This window comes from Pelobates fuscus, chromosome 1 (assembly GCF_036172605.1).
Source record: "Pelobates fuscus isolate aPelFus1 chromosome 1, aPelFus1.pri, whole genome shotgun sequence".
Classification (NCBI taxonomy): domain Eukaryota; kingdom Metazoa; phylum Chordata; class Amphibia; order Anura; family Pelobatidae; genus Pelobates; species Pelobates fuscus.
This window is the reverse complement of record NC_086317.1, coordinates 439,633,367-439,645,760: the sequence shown is the minus strand read 5'-3', so window position 1 is coordinate 439,645,760 and position 12,394 is coordinate 439,633,367. Positions and strand designations below refer to the sequence as shown.

The 12,394-nt window shown below is 41.6% G+C and overlaps 1 pseudogene; it reads left to right on the top strand.

Annotated features, from left to right (window-relative positions):
- Window positions 1-2,166: 2,166 nt before the first annotated feature.
- LOC134583018 (CD81 protein-like) lies at window positions 2,167-11,379 on the top strand (annotated as a pseudogene).
- The last annotated feature ends 1,015 nt before the right edge of the window (window positions 11,380-12,394 follow it).

Here is a 12,394-nt window from a genome sequence, read left to right as displayed (position 1 = left end):
AAATGGATCACAGAGGCGATTGCAGACGGATTCAAATATTCTACAGAGAAATTTAATCTGATTGAACGTCTCAGACATGAATCTCTGGCTTCTGAAGCCGAAGATAATTTGGATGTTTTTCTTGTTTCCGAAGAAGAGGATGATGAATTAGACCACTCTTCTACATCGTTGGATTCTAGATCTATTGACATGTTAATTTCCCTGATAAGAGATATGCTGAATATTCCAGAAGAAAAGTCAGATGTTCAAGAATCAGATATTTTGAAGACCTAAAATCTGCTATAAAAGAGGTTATTGCTCAAGAGTGGAGTAGACCAGAATAGAGTTTACCCATATTCTCCGGTTGACTCAAAATCATGGATGTCCATACCTAAAATAGATGCTGCAGTCATCGGTATGGCAATGAAAACTACGCTTCCAGTGGATTCAATGGCATATCTGAGGGAACCCATGAAAAATGTCTGGATGCTGATTTAATTAAGTCATACCTAGCTCTGGGGTCAGCTCTTCGCCCAGCAGTTGCCTTGACTACCCTTTCAATGGCATTTAAAGTTTGGCTGGAGAATTTTGAAGAGGGTATTGCTGCTGGGGTTTGCAGAGAGCATCTGATTGATAGTCGCAAAGAATTTAATTTAGCTACTAAATTTAGTTCCGAAGCTTCTCTGGATATAACAAGAATGGTAGCCAAAAATATTGCCCTTTCAGTAGCCTCCAGACGTGCTTTATGGCTTCATTCTCGGGGTGCGGATTACGCATCAAAGTCCTTTTTTTTTTTTTGTGCTCTTTCGTTTCAAGGAGATTTGCTTTTTTTATAGAGTTTTAGATAAAGCGATCCAAAAGGCTGCTGATGGCAAAAGAGCATTTCTTCCTCAAGACAAAGGAGACCCTTTTCTAACCAATGGAAAAACAAAAAATTCAGACATTGTTAATTAATTTCGAGACAGTAGAATATTTCAGAAATACTACTTGGAGATCAAATCAGCCCTCCAATTCTTCCAAGACCTTCTAAAGGTGTGTAGGTCCAGCCAGGAGTGATTGAGGGGTGACTTCACAGATTCTATTCGGTCTGGACCAAAAACGTTACAGACTCCTGGGTCTTGTCAATAATAAGAGAGGGATACAGAATAGAAGTCTTGCATTTCCCTTCACAACCCGCGTTCAAGCGTTCAAGAGCCGCAAGAGGCGTAAAAGAAACCGCCACGAGGAATTGTATCTCGATTCTCGAATCTAGTTAAAAAAAACTAGGAGTAATCAAAGAAGTTCCAATAGAGGAAAGGTTCAGAGGTTTCTATTCCACAGTGTTTTTGGCTCCAAAACGTGAAGAAAAATGGAGACTTATTCTAGATCTGAAAGTGTTAAACAACAATCTGAAGATTATTCAAGATGGAATCCATTTTGAACATAAAGGAAGGAGATTGGATGACTTCCATAGACCTAAAGGATGCACATTATCAGATCCCCAGGCACCAAAACCATGTAAAGTTTCTGCGGTTTTGAATTTGGGGAAAATATTTTTAGTTTATGGGTTTTCCTTTTGGGTTATGCCTGGCTCTGAGAACCTTCTCGAAGATCCTTGTTTCCCTGGTTGCCTTCCTAAGAACAAAAAAAGATCAAAATAGTCCATTATTTAGACGGCATCTTAATAGTGGGATCCTCTCAACAAGAAGTGACTCTTCATACCTGAGTGACTATAGATTGCCTTCAAGAACATAGATGGGTCCTGAACATGTAAAAGAGTTTTCTGATACCTTCACAATAGATACAATTTCTAGGTGCAGTTATAGACACTCTTCTCTCAATAGTGACTCTGTCACCAGACAGATTGGTCAAGATTTGGTAGAAAATTTGGAAGGTTCAGGTAAAGAAATTCATATCTGCAAAAAAATATATATGAGCCTCTTGGGATCCCTTACACCTACAATAGGGCTTGTAAGATGGGTCCATTGGAAAACTCGACCAATTCAGATGGAATTTCTGAGACAGTTCGTCAAGGACAGATCCAACTAGGATCAAAAGATTTATCTTCTCCAGGATACGAAAGATCGTCTAATATGGTGGACAATACGGAGGAACCTTTGCTATGGTTACCCTTTAGAAGATACGAACTGGCTAGTAGTCACAACAGACATGAGTTTGCAAGGATGGGGGAGCCCATTTTGGTTCGATATGGAAGCAGGGGAAGTGGTCCGCCAGAGAAAGAAAATTACACTCCAACCTGAAAGAACTGAGAGCAATCTTCAAGGCCCTTCAAGCATTGCTCCTTTATCTAAAAGATTCTTGGATTATAATTCAAATGCACAACAGAGCCGTGGCTTCTTATGTGAATCACCAAGAGGGTATCAGAAGCAGACTTCTCCTGAAAGAATTGGCTCCCCTGATGTAGTTTGCTCAGAAGCAGCTTCAAGGTCTGAAGGCGGTGTATCTACCAGGTCCTCAGAATGTACTGCCCGATTACCTAAGGAGATCAGAGATTTTGCCAGGAGAGGGGAAACTTCACTCGGAGATCTTCAGAGAGAACTCTTCGGTGGGGCATTCCCCAGATCAATTTGATGGTATCGACTTAAAATTCACAAATTACTTTTTTTTTTTTCTCTTCACCAAGACCACCGGTCAGTGGGACAGGATGTGCTGTCGCAGATATGGGAATTCGATCTGGGGTACGTGTTCCCTCCCCTACCCATCATTCACCGCCTGTTGAAGAAAATTTTGAAAGAAGGAAAATGTGTAATAGCCATCATTCTGGTATGGCCAAGGAGACCCTGGTTTTCTATGCTCTGCAAGATGAGTCTGGAACCTCACTGGATGCTACCAAACAGAATAGACCTGCCCTGTGTTCCATCTCAATCCCGAACAACTGAGATTGGGGGCCCTTTTGAAAGGGAAAGGCTCCTGCAATTAGGATTATCTGAGGCAGTAACTGATACTCTTCTGCAGTCAAGAAAACTATCTATTTTTAATTGCTATCACCGTATATGGGAGGCATTCAAGACCTGGGCGAAGGTCATGGGAATGAACTTCTTATATCCTGATCAGAACCATATACTAGAATTTTTACAAGTTGGCATGGAAGAATTGTTGAGTCTGAGTACACTAAAAGTACAATGTTTGGCTCTGTCTGCCCTCTGCAATGTTTATTGGGCCTCTAATCCCTTAATTGTGAGGTTTTTAAGGCTACTCTAGGATCAGGCCTCCAAAAGGCAACTTTACGCCTCTTTGGGATCTTCCCCTAGTCCTGGATGTCCTGTCTGAAGCATCTTTCTCTCCTCTAGAAGAGATGGATTTCTCCTCCTTGATATATAAGACTCTCTTCTTAGTGGCCATTACTTTGGCTAGAAGATTATCAGAGATTAGAGCCTTTTCCTTGTGATGAGACCTATACTCAAGTTTTTCATGACAGTGATTTTACGACGTAAACTGGACTTTCTACCTAAGGTGGTCACCACTTTTATCTCATACAGGATGTTGTTCTACCTTCCTTTTTCCGGCTCCTTCTTCTGATTTGGATGTTAAACTTCATCGTTTAGATGTGAGGGACTGTCTGCTTAGATACCTGGAGGTTTCAGGATTTTGTCAGAAGACTGATCATCTATTCATTATTCCTTCAGGCTCCAGGATATGTGAAGCTGCATCCACTTTAAGAAGATGGATTTCTAATGTCAATTAAATCTTATTAATTGAAGGGTATACCTCCACCACTTAATGGGCTAATTGGGCAGAGGTTTCTACTGATGACATCTGCAGGGCAGCTACATGGTCTTCTCCAATGACCTTCATCAAACATTACAAATTGGATGTGACCTCTTCTTCCACTAAGTTTGGCAGAAGCATTTTGACTTTAGTTACTTCTGTGTAATAAATGTTGTGTGTTTTGCAGTAATTTGAGTGGAATATAACCCCCCCCCCCTTTTTCTTATTAGCTTGGGTATTATCCATAAGTGATGCTGCTATGATTAGCCAGGAATACTGCAATTGTATTTCATACTTACCAGTAAATTTATTTTCCTGGCTATCTATCATGGCAGCATCAGGTTTCCGCCCTGGATTTTAACTGAGCTTTTCAATTGAACTGAGGTATGGAAGGAGGAGGGACCTTTTATGCCTATAGTCTAGTTAATTGTTTAATTTATTCCTGTCCTGATCTGGCTGGGGGTGGAGCTACCCATAAGTGATGCTGCCATGATAAATAGCCAGGAAAATAAATTTACTGGTAAGTATGAAATAAAAGTTTGGTATTATTCTAAAATCCTTAAATGGTTACTCCATCCATCATGACCACAGTAGAAGGCAGGTTTACGACATCTGGCTTATGTAGAGCTGCAGAAGTCAAATGCCGATCGTGCTGCTCATTCGGCTGACCGCATCAGCTTACCACTCTCAGCCAATGAATGACTGTCGCATAGAAATATGCACACAATTTCCATTAGTCAGCTCGGAACTCTTGGTACGCAGTCGGAGGTAGGGTTACACTTCTAGCAGCAAAGCGGTTAAACGGCGTATGTGCAACGTTTCATATTAAAACGCAGCACATTCGAATTCCAGGCACGATGACCACTCAAATCACTGAAGTTGTCATGGTGCTTGGACTAATCCTTTAATGAAAATTCATAATTCATACTACTTATTTTAACATAAAAATACACAGGTTTATTTTTTTCCACTAAACAGTGAATTGTGAATTTCTAAGGCCGAATTACAAAATTCAGGCCCATATAGATGGAAAGTTGTTATAATTACAGCATTACTAATGTAGCTTTCATTTTACAATTTGGATTTTTATTCTGCTCAAAAAATAAACCATAAGATGAAGATAAATTGGCTGTCCTATTGGAACCTGTGGAAGGGGGAGGACGGCAAAGGCACATCCAAGGGTGGAAGCCTTGGCATCTGTGTGGCACCGAATGGGCACAAGGTTCTTTTAATAAACACTTCCAGTCCTCTACTTACCCTATTGGATAATAATCCCACATTCCCTGCAGGCACTAGGGGTTTGATAAAACTGCATTTTCCAGAGACGGCTCGACCCTGAGTAAGACATATGGTCTCGTAGGATGGGAGCATGTCCCAATACCCTGTCTCGAACCCACATTGCTACAATGTCTGACAATTCACCCGGTGTCTCACTATATCTCCTCCATCCGACAGAGACTGAGCTCACGGTAGACCTCACCAACGTTGTGGGACTATGCTATGAACAAGTTCCCCCACCCAGAGTGGTGTCCCTGTTAAATAGCTCACTAATTCAAAATAGATATTGCCTCCCCCCTCCTTTATTGTGAAATGGAAGGAGGCCCTTGGAAAGCAGTTCATTGAGAGGGAATGGGACTTTCGTACAAACTCCTGATGCACTGGTACTAATTTGCAAAAACAGTTCCCTTTTGGCTACCTGTTGGGGATGCATTCATAAGGGGGCTAGTCTGGTCCACGCATAGTAGCTTTGCTTTGTTTAGTTATACTGATTTTCTGGTGAGCGATTTATGATGTGTTGATACTTATTGCCAATCACCTTCCCCGGTTCAAAACAGAATTTCTTCCCCTAAGGAGCTGTCCATACAAGCTTACAAAATGTCCATTCTCTCTTGCCCTTTGAGCTCAGTAAAAGCACTGATACCACTTCTTTAGAAGCAACAGCCTATCCTCCTTTGTGGTTGATGAGGCAAGACAAATGGACATATTGAGTGCAGACAGCCCTATGGTGGTTTAATTGGCTGGAGTTTCTATCCTCGACAGACTTCACTAATGGTGCACAGATGGAGGCTACTGGAGTTAACAGTGTGGGTTGAGACAAGGCTGATGGATGTAGGGGGAGTTTCTGGGCAGGCACCCTTTGGGTGTTGGATGAAGTAGAGACCCGCTCCCCCTTTCCATCCATTTTATGGCTTTACGACTTTAAATTGAGAGGAGTTTTCTGGATATTGAACATTGCGGTATAGGCTGCATCTATAGTTTAGACCCATATGGGTAGGTTTGGGACTTTGTGGAGGGGTGAGACATGGGACAGTTCCTGTAGATAGCTATGTGATGGTTCATATTTTGGCCATACTTACCATCTAACTTGCCAGTATTGTATGATGCCTATAATTCTTTTTCTTGTATTGCTATTGTATCTTTTTTTTTTTTGCTATTGTATCCAATTATTTTCTGCATTTGATATTCTTCTGATATAATAATTTAATAAACTAAAGTGAGAATTTCATGAGTTCATATTATGACCAAATTGGCATAACTGGCTATGCCCTTGTGAGTATCTCTCATTAATATTGAACTGGTTAGGACATGCAAGACCTCGCATCACGTGTCAATCAAACCACACGTTATGCAGTATTTGGACTAAACGAGCATTGAGCCTAGCTCTACCCCTAGCCAAAATGTAAAAAAATAAATACATTTAATATAAAAGAAAAATAATGCAGAGACATGTATTTGTGGGAAATAGTGCCAGTTTTGGTGTCCAGAATACATTAATAAATAGTTCATGTGGTTTATTATGATTTCTCCAAAACCCATCAATGGATTTATATTCCCACAATACACACTTGACGTATCCTCTGTCTCCCTCTCTCTAAATATTTACACACACAGACTTATAAAGAGATTCACACAGTCTTTTATATTTATTTTGGTTTTAAGTAAACTGGGAGATTCAGGCCATAGCATATTTATAGTTTTTTTATTTTTTTATTTAGCGCATACATTTAGTGTATGTCAATATGTTTTGCATACATTTTGCACTAGAAAATGCAGTTTTCCTCGATAGCTAGAATTAATCTTATGTTATTGCAAGCTATATTGTTTATTAGCCTGTTTAATGACCTATTGAACAAAGCCTGCTTAAAATATAAAAATGTGCCTGTTAAACATATGTCCCGCATGTTACGCGAGGAAAAGCCTGAGGTGCTTTTGTGGCACATCAGACATGCTTGTATCATTCACTATGCACCGCAAAAATAAAAAATATATATAAAAAAAGAAAATGCAGTTTTCAAAGGAACGGGTTAACGTGCTGCTTAACTTCATATAATCTGGTGACACTTGTCTGAATTGTCACTTGAAAGGTGCACTGTGATCTGTTTCTTGTTTTTCTTTTCATTTACATAAGCCCCTTACTGTCTCATTATGCGTCGTAAATGTCCGGAAAGATTTATTGAGGAAGACTGTATAAATAAATACAGTAAACACAACACCCCACACATGATTTCCACTTGATTCTAAGGCAAACAAACCATTCTAAACAAACTAGCTCCCACATTAAATGATTCTAAATCCAAACATGCACAAACCGCTGCGTGGTAAGTACAATGAAATTCCTTTTATATATTGAAGTTTCACCAAAGAAAAAAAAAAAATACCTCCGATGAAAAACGCATAATCAAATGCACGCATGTTTTAATTAGAGTATATTTTTTATTTTAAAGGGACACTCCAGGCACCCAGACCACTTCTGCCCATTGGAGTGGTCTGGGTGCCAACTCCCACTACCCTTAACCCTGCAATGTAATTATTGCAGTTTTCATAAACTGCAATATTTACATTGCAGGGTTAACTCCTCCTCGAGTGGCTGTCTACTAGACAGCCACTAGAGGCAGGGCCGGTGCAAGGATTTTTGGGTACATAGGCGAAGATGAATTTTTCCGCCCCCCCCCTCTAAAATTAACATCTTCACCTATGTGCCTCCTAACCAGCCCCTCCCTCTTCCCCGTCCCTTAGTGTTCCTCTCCCCTCCCCCCTCCTTTCCCTGTCCCTTGGTTTTTCTCTCCCCTCCCCTCTCTGTCCCTTGGTGCACCCCCCACCCTCTTAGCGGTCACACTCCCCTTCCTGGTGTGCCTCCTACCTCTCTTGTAGCGTTGCGGAGCAGACCCTCTACAGGAGCTTCAGTTTTCTGTACCTGGCTGGACTGACAGGAAGTGCTCTCTCAGTGAGCACCTCCTCTCAGTCTGGCCGGGTACAGGAAACAGAAGCTCCTGTACTGCGCTCCGCTCAGCCACGCTACACTCAGTGGTGTATACACACTAACAGCCACACACACTCAATGACAAACACACAGACGTCACTGACAGACACAGACTCACTGATCTTACACACACTCATTCATTGACAGACACACACTCAATCACAAACATAATCTCACTGATTTGACAGACACTCACAAACACACACTCATACACTGACAGACACACACATTCATACAATCATTCACAGACACACACAGACACATACACACAGACACACACATACACACTCACAGACAAACACATACACACACACAGACAAACACATACACACACACTCACAGACAAACACATATAGACACACAAAGACAAACACATACACACACACTGACAAACACACACACACTGACAAACACATACACACACACTGACAGACATACACACACACACTCACAGACACACACTCACACTCACAGACAAACACATACACACAGACAAACACACACTCACACATACACTTTCAGACACACACTCACAGACACATACACACACACTTACACTCACAGACAAACACATACACAGACACACACTCACAAACACACACTCACAAACACACACTCACACATACACTTTCAGACACACACTCACAGACACACACACTCACAGACACACACACTCACAGACAAACACAGACACACACAGTCACAGACACACACACTCACAGACAAACACACACTCACACATACACTTTCAGACACACACACACACACACACACACTCACACATACACTTTCAGACACACACACTTTCAGACACACACAAATTAATAATAATAATATCCACCCAGCCTCCCTACCTGGAGAGCTGGTGTGGATGTGTCCCTGGGGTCCAGTGGGGCTTCAGTGCGGCGGGCGGCAGCGTTCTAATGAGAGGCGGCGAGGGAGCTCTAACCTGTCTGCTCTGCTCCCTCGCGGGCTGTCTGCTGATGCCGGGAGCCGGAATATGACGTCATATTCCGGCTCCCGCAGAATCAGCACACGGCGCGCGAGGGAGCAGAGCAGACAGGTTAGAGCTCTCTCGCCGCCTCTCATTAGAACGCTGCCGCAGGCGCTTCCCTCCTGCCGGTCACTGAAATCTGGCGCCCCCAGAGCCGGTGCGCCCTAAGGCGGCCGCCTGTGCCGCCTTATGGACGCGCCGGCCCTGACTAGAGGGCACTTCCGGGATCATAGCACAGATTATGGACGTCCTCACGCTGTGTGAGGACCTCCAGCGTCGCTAAAATCCCCATAGGAAAGCATTGAAAAGTATTAGGTCTCCCCCGCCGGCTGACATAATGAAGGGGAGGAGCGGCGGCGGAGGAAGGTCACTCTGGTAAGTGACTGAAGGGGTTTTCACCCCTTCAGCAACCGGGGATGGGAGGTGGAAGGTGGGAGGGGACCTGCAGTGCCAGGAAAACAGATTGTTTTCCTGGCACTGGAGAGTCCCTTTAATCTACAGCTCAAACATTTATTTTCTGACTCTCCATCCAACACATTTCTCATGTGTTTACGCACTGGATTATTGAGCAAACCTTTATCTGTAAAATGTATGGTTTATTTACTAAATCAAAACTTGTGGAGATTTAACAAGGGGATTGTAGACTTTAAGCCCAATTGGCCAAAGAGTATAAACTATTGAAGCAGCTATTTTTCAAGCTAAGCAATTTGGTCTAACATTTCTCACCATTTTCTCAATAGTTTATAAATCCATGTATGTACCAGTAATTCTCGTTTTAGGCATCCAAGCTCTCAAACTGCAAAGTCTGTCTTTATATTAATACATACATTTATTAATGTTTGAAACCTCCTAAGCTGAAAACTATGCATATGTTATTAGTAGTATCATAAATAAAGAGATGGTCCAGAACTCCTTCCTGTAATGTTGAAACGGCTTTGTCACCTTACCAACAATTGAGTATTTCATAAAGATATTTTTAAAATTTCTACATGATATATTTTACTTGTCCAACTGCCCACCCACTAAGGTTCTATGCTTAGATTCTTTAATTATCCTTCTGTTTTGAGTTGCTGTGGACCTTTCTCACTTGAGGCCTCACGTGTAGCGCATGTTACCTACCTTATGGATGAGTTGTACGCAAGTCCAAAACACTTAGGGCACATTCCAAAACCCATGGGAACCTTGGTACAGGAGTAAGTAGAGGGAAGGACGAAGGTGTTCTGGGAGACGATGGAGCATGTAGTCCCCTCCACTCACTTATTTTACCTTGTTATTCTAATTATTTTAAATACATGTGAACATTTTGTAGAACGGCAGTATCGAAAGACAACACTACCCATCACTGTCACTAATGGAGGGGTATGCCCCGCATGCCAACATGGAGTTAAAAGAACACTATATGTTTTATTAACGTCTATTATGACACCGTACTGCCATCAGAAATGTACAGATTCAAGCAAAAAACAGGTTACAGCGACTTGCTGCTTTGTATATTGTAATGTATACTGCTGAGCTACTTGTTATTCTAACACTGTACTGCTGGTCAATAAATAAAGAAAAAAAGATCATTGCAGTCCTGTTATTTCAAACTCTCTCTGATTTAAATATTTGAATGCGTTAGTTGGAAAAAATACGGCAGTCCAATATTTGCATGGCCAAGGCAGTAGCAGAAATATAATTTGTTTCTTGTATGCTGCAATGAATGTCCTTGAATATAAGGTGGTGAATCTCTTCTATATGAGAATGGGCTACAAATGAGCACCCACCTGTGAATTAATTAAGAATTAAGAACATGCTCTTTGCAGATTGAATAGTGGAACATCTTCCAGCCGCTGGGAGTAGAAGGTGTTTAATACATGCTCTTTGTCTTCAATATCATATTCTGGCTGGGGGAGTCATCCTTGGAGTTGCCATGTGGTTTCGACATGAACCCAAACCATCCAATCGTTTGATTCAGCAGATCTGAGACAAACAAGCTCCTGGGACATTTTACATTGGTATTTACATAGTGATAGCTGCCACCATGATGTTTGTTGGCTTCCTTGATTGTAACGTGGCTATTCAAGAATCACAGTGTATCATTGGAACGTTCTTTGCCTGCCTGGTAATCCTGTTTCCCTGTGAAGTGGCCCCTGGGATCTGAGGCTTTGTGAACAGGTGTCTAAAAAGATAAAGCAGTTTTACCATGAGACCTATTCTCAGACACAGACTGGGTCCAAGGAAATTAGAGAAATAGCTCCAGACATATTTGCAGAATACAGCAATATGCAAAGATACAACTGAGCAGTTTTCAAAGAACAGTCACCAAAAGATTGACAAACTCTACAGAGCTTTACTTGGTTGGTATGGCTGCCGTCATAGTAGCTGTGATCCTGAATTTAACATGATATTCCGCATTGTTCTTTGCTGTAGAATCCGCATCTACTCCATGCAATGAAGACCCAAGCTCTTTCCTGTGTAAATAACTCCGAACATTGTTTCTCTCCTTCCAACCCTGTACAAGGTAATTCGACACAAAGTTCCCGCTCTCTACTTTCCCAAGTGGATCTAATTTTCTCACTAACAAGGTGCCAATAATACAGCAAGGCACTCAGGAGTATAACTTACATAATGAAAATGTAACCCAATTTCATGTGTTTAGACAACTGACTCCTAACTAGCTCTTTATAAAGAATATTATATCACCATGATGCTGTCCTTTAATGGGGCAGGTGTCCAATAGTTACCCTCCCACTGTTGTTAAACTTCAACTTTCTCAGTTCACTGCCAGCCCCTGTTGGATTCCAACTCTTCCAATTTGTGACTCATCAACAGCTGGAAGAACAGGGTTGGACACCCAGGCAGTAGGTTAAAATGTTTAAATAGAGATCGACTTATCTTCTGGGTGGAAATTTTCGACTAATCTGTAAAATGTTTAACATTGTTGGTTCTACACATGTGGCATCAATAGCACCTAATGAAGATTTCACCACTTCTTTTAATGTCTGCCTGAGCTGTATGGATAACCCCTCCCTTCTTTTTTTTAATAATGCTTTGCCTTCATTGGTGAATTGTGTAGTATTATTTCCTTCCAATGTCCAACTGCATGCTTCATGTCCAATCAAATTCATAGTGCAATAGGTGCCTCAAAGGAACACAAGAGTGTCTCAGGAACAGAAACATGTATTCCTTGCCTCCCTAAATATAGTAATGTTTTACTTGTATTTAAGTCTGCAGCTGCTGTATATGCCCCTGTCTATGGACATCATCAAAAGTATTGGTCTGAGCCAATCACAATGCTTTCCCATAGGATGGGCTGAGGCAAAAAGCCTGAAGGGAATGATTATATTCACCAGAACAAATGCAATAAGCTGTAGTTGTTCTGGTGACTAGACTGGTGTCAGGATCCCGAAACATGTATTCGTCGCACTATAATGATAAACCCACTATTTAGGTCCTTGACCCTCCTGTAA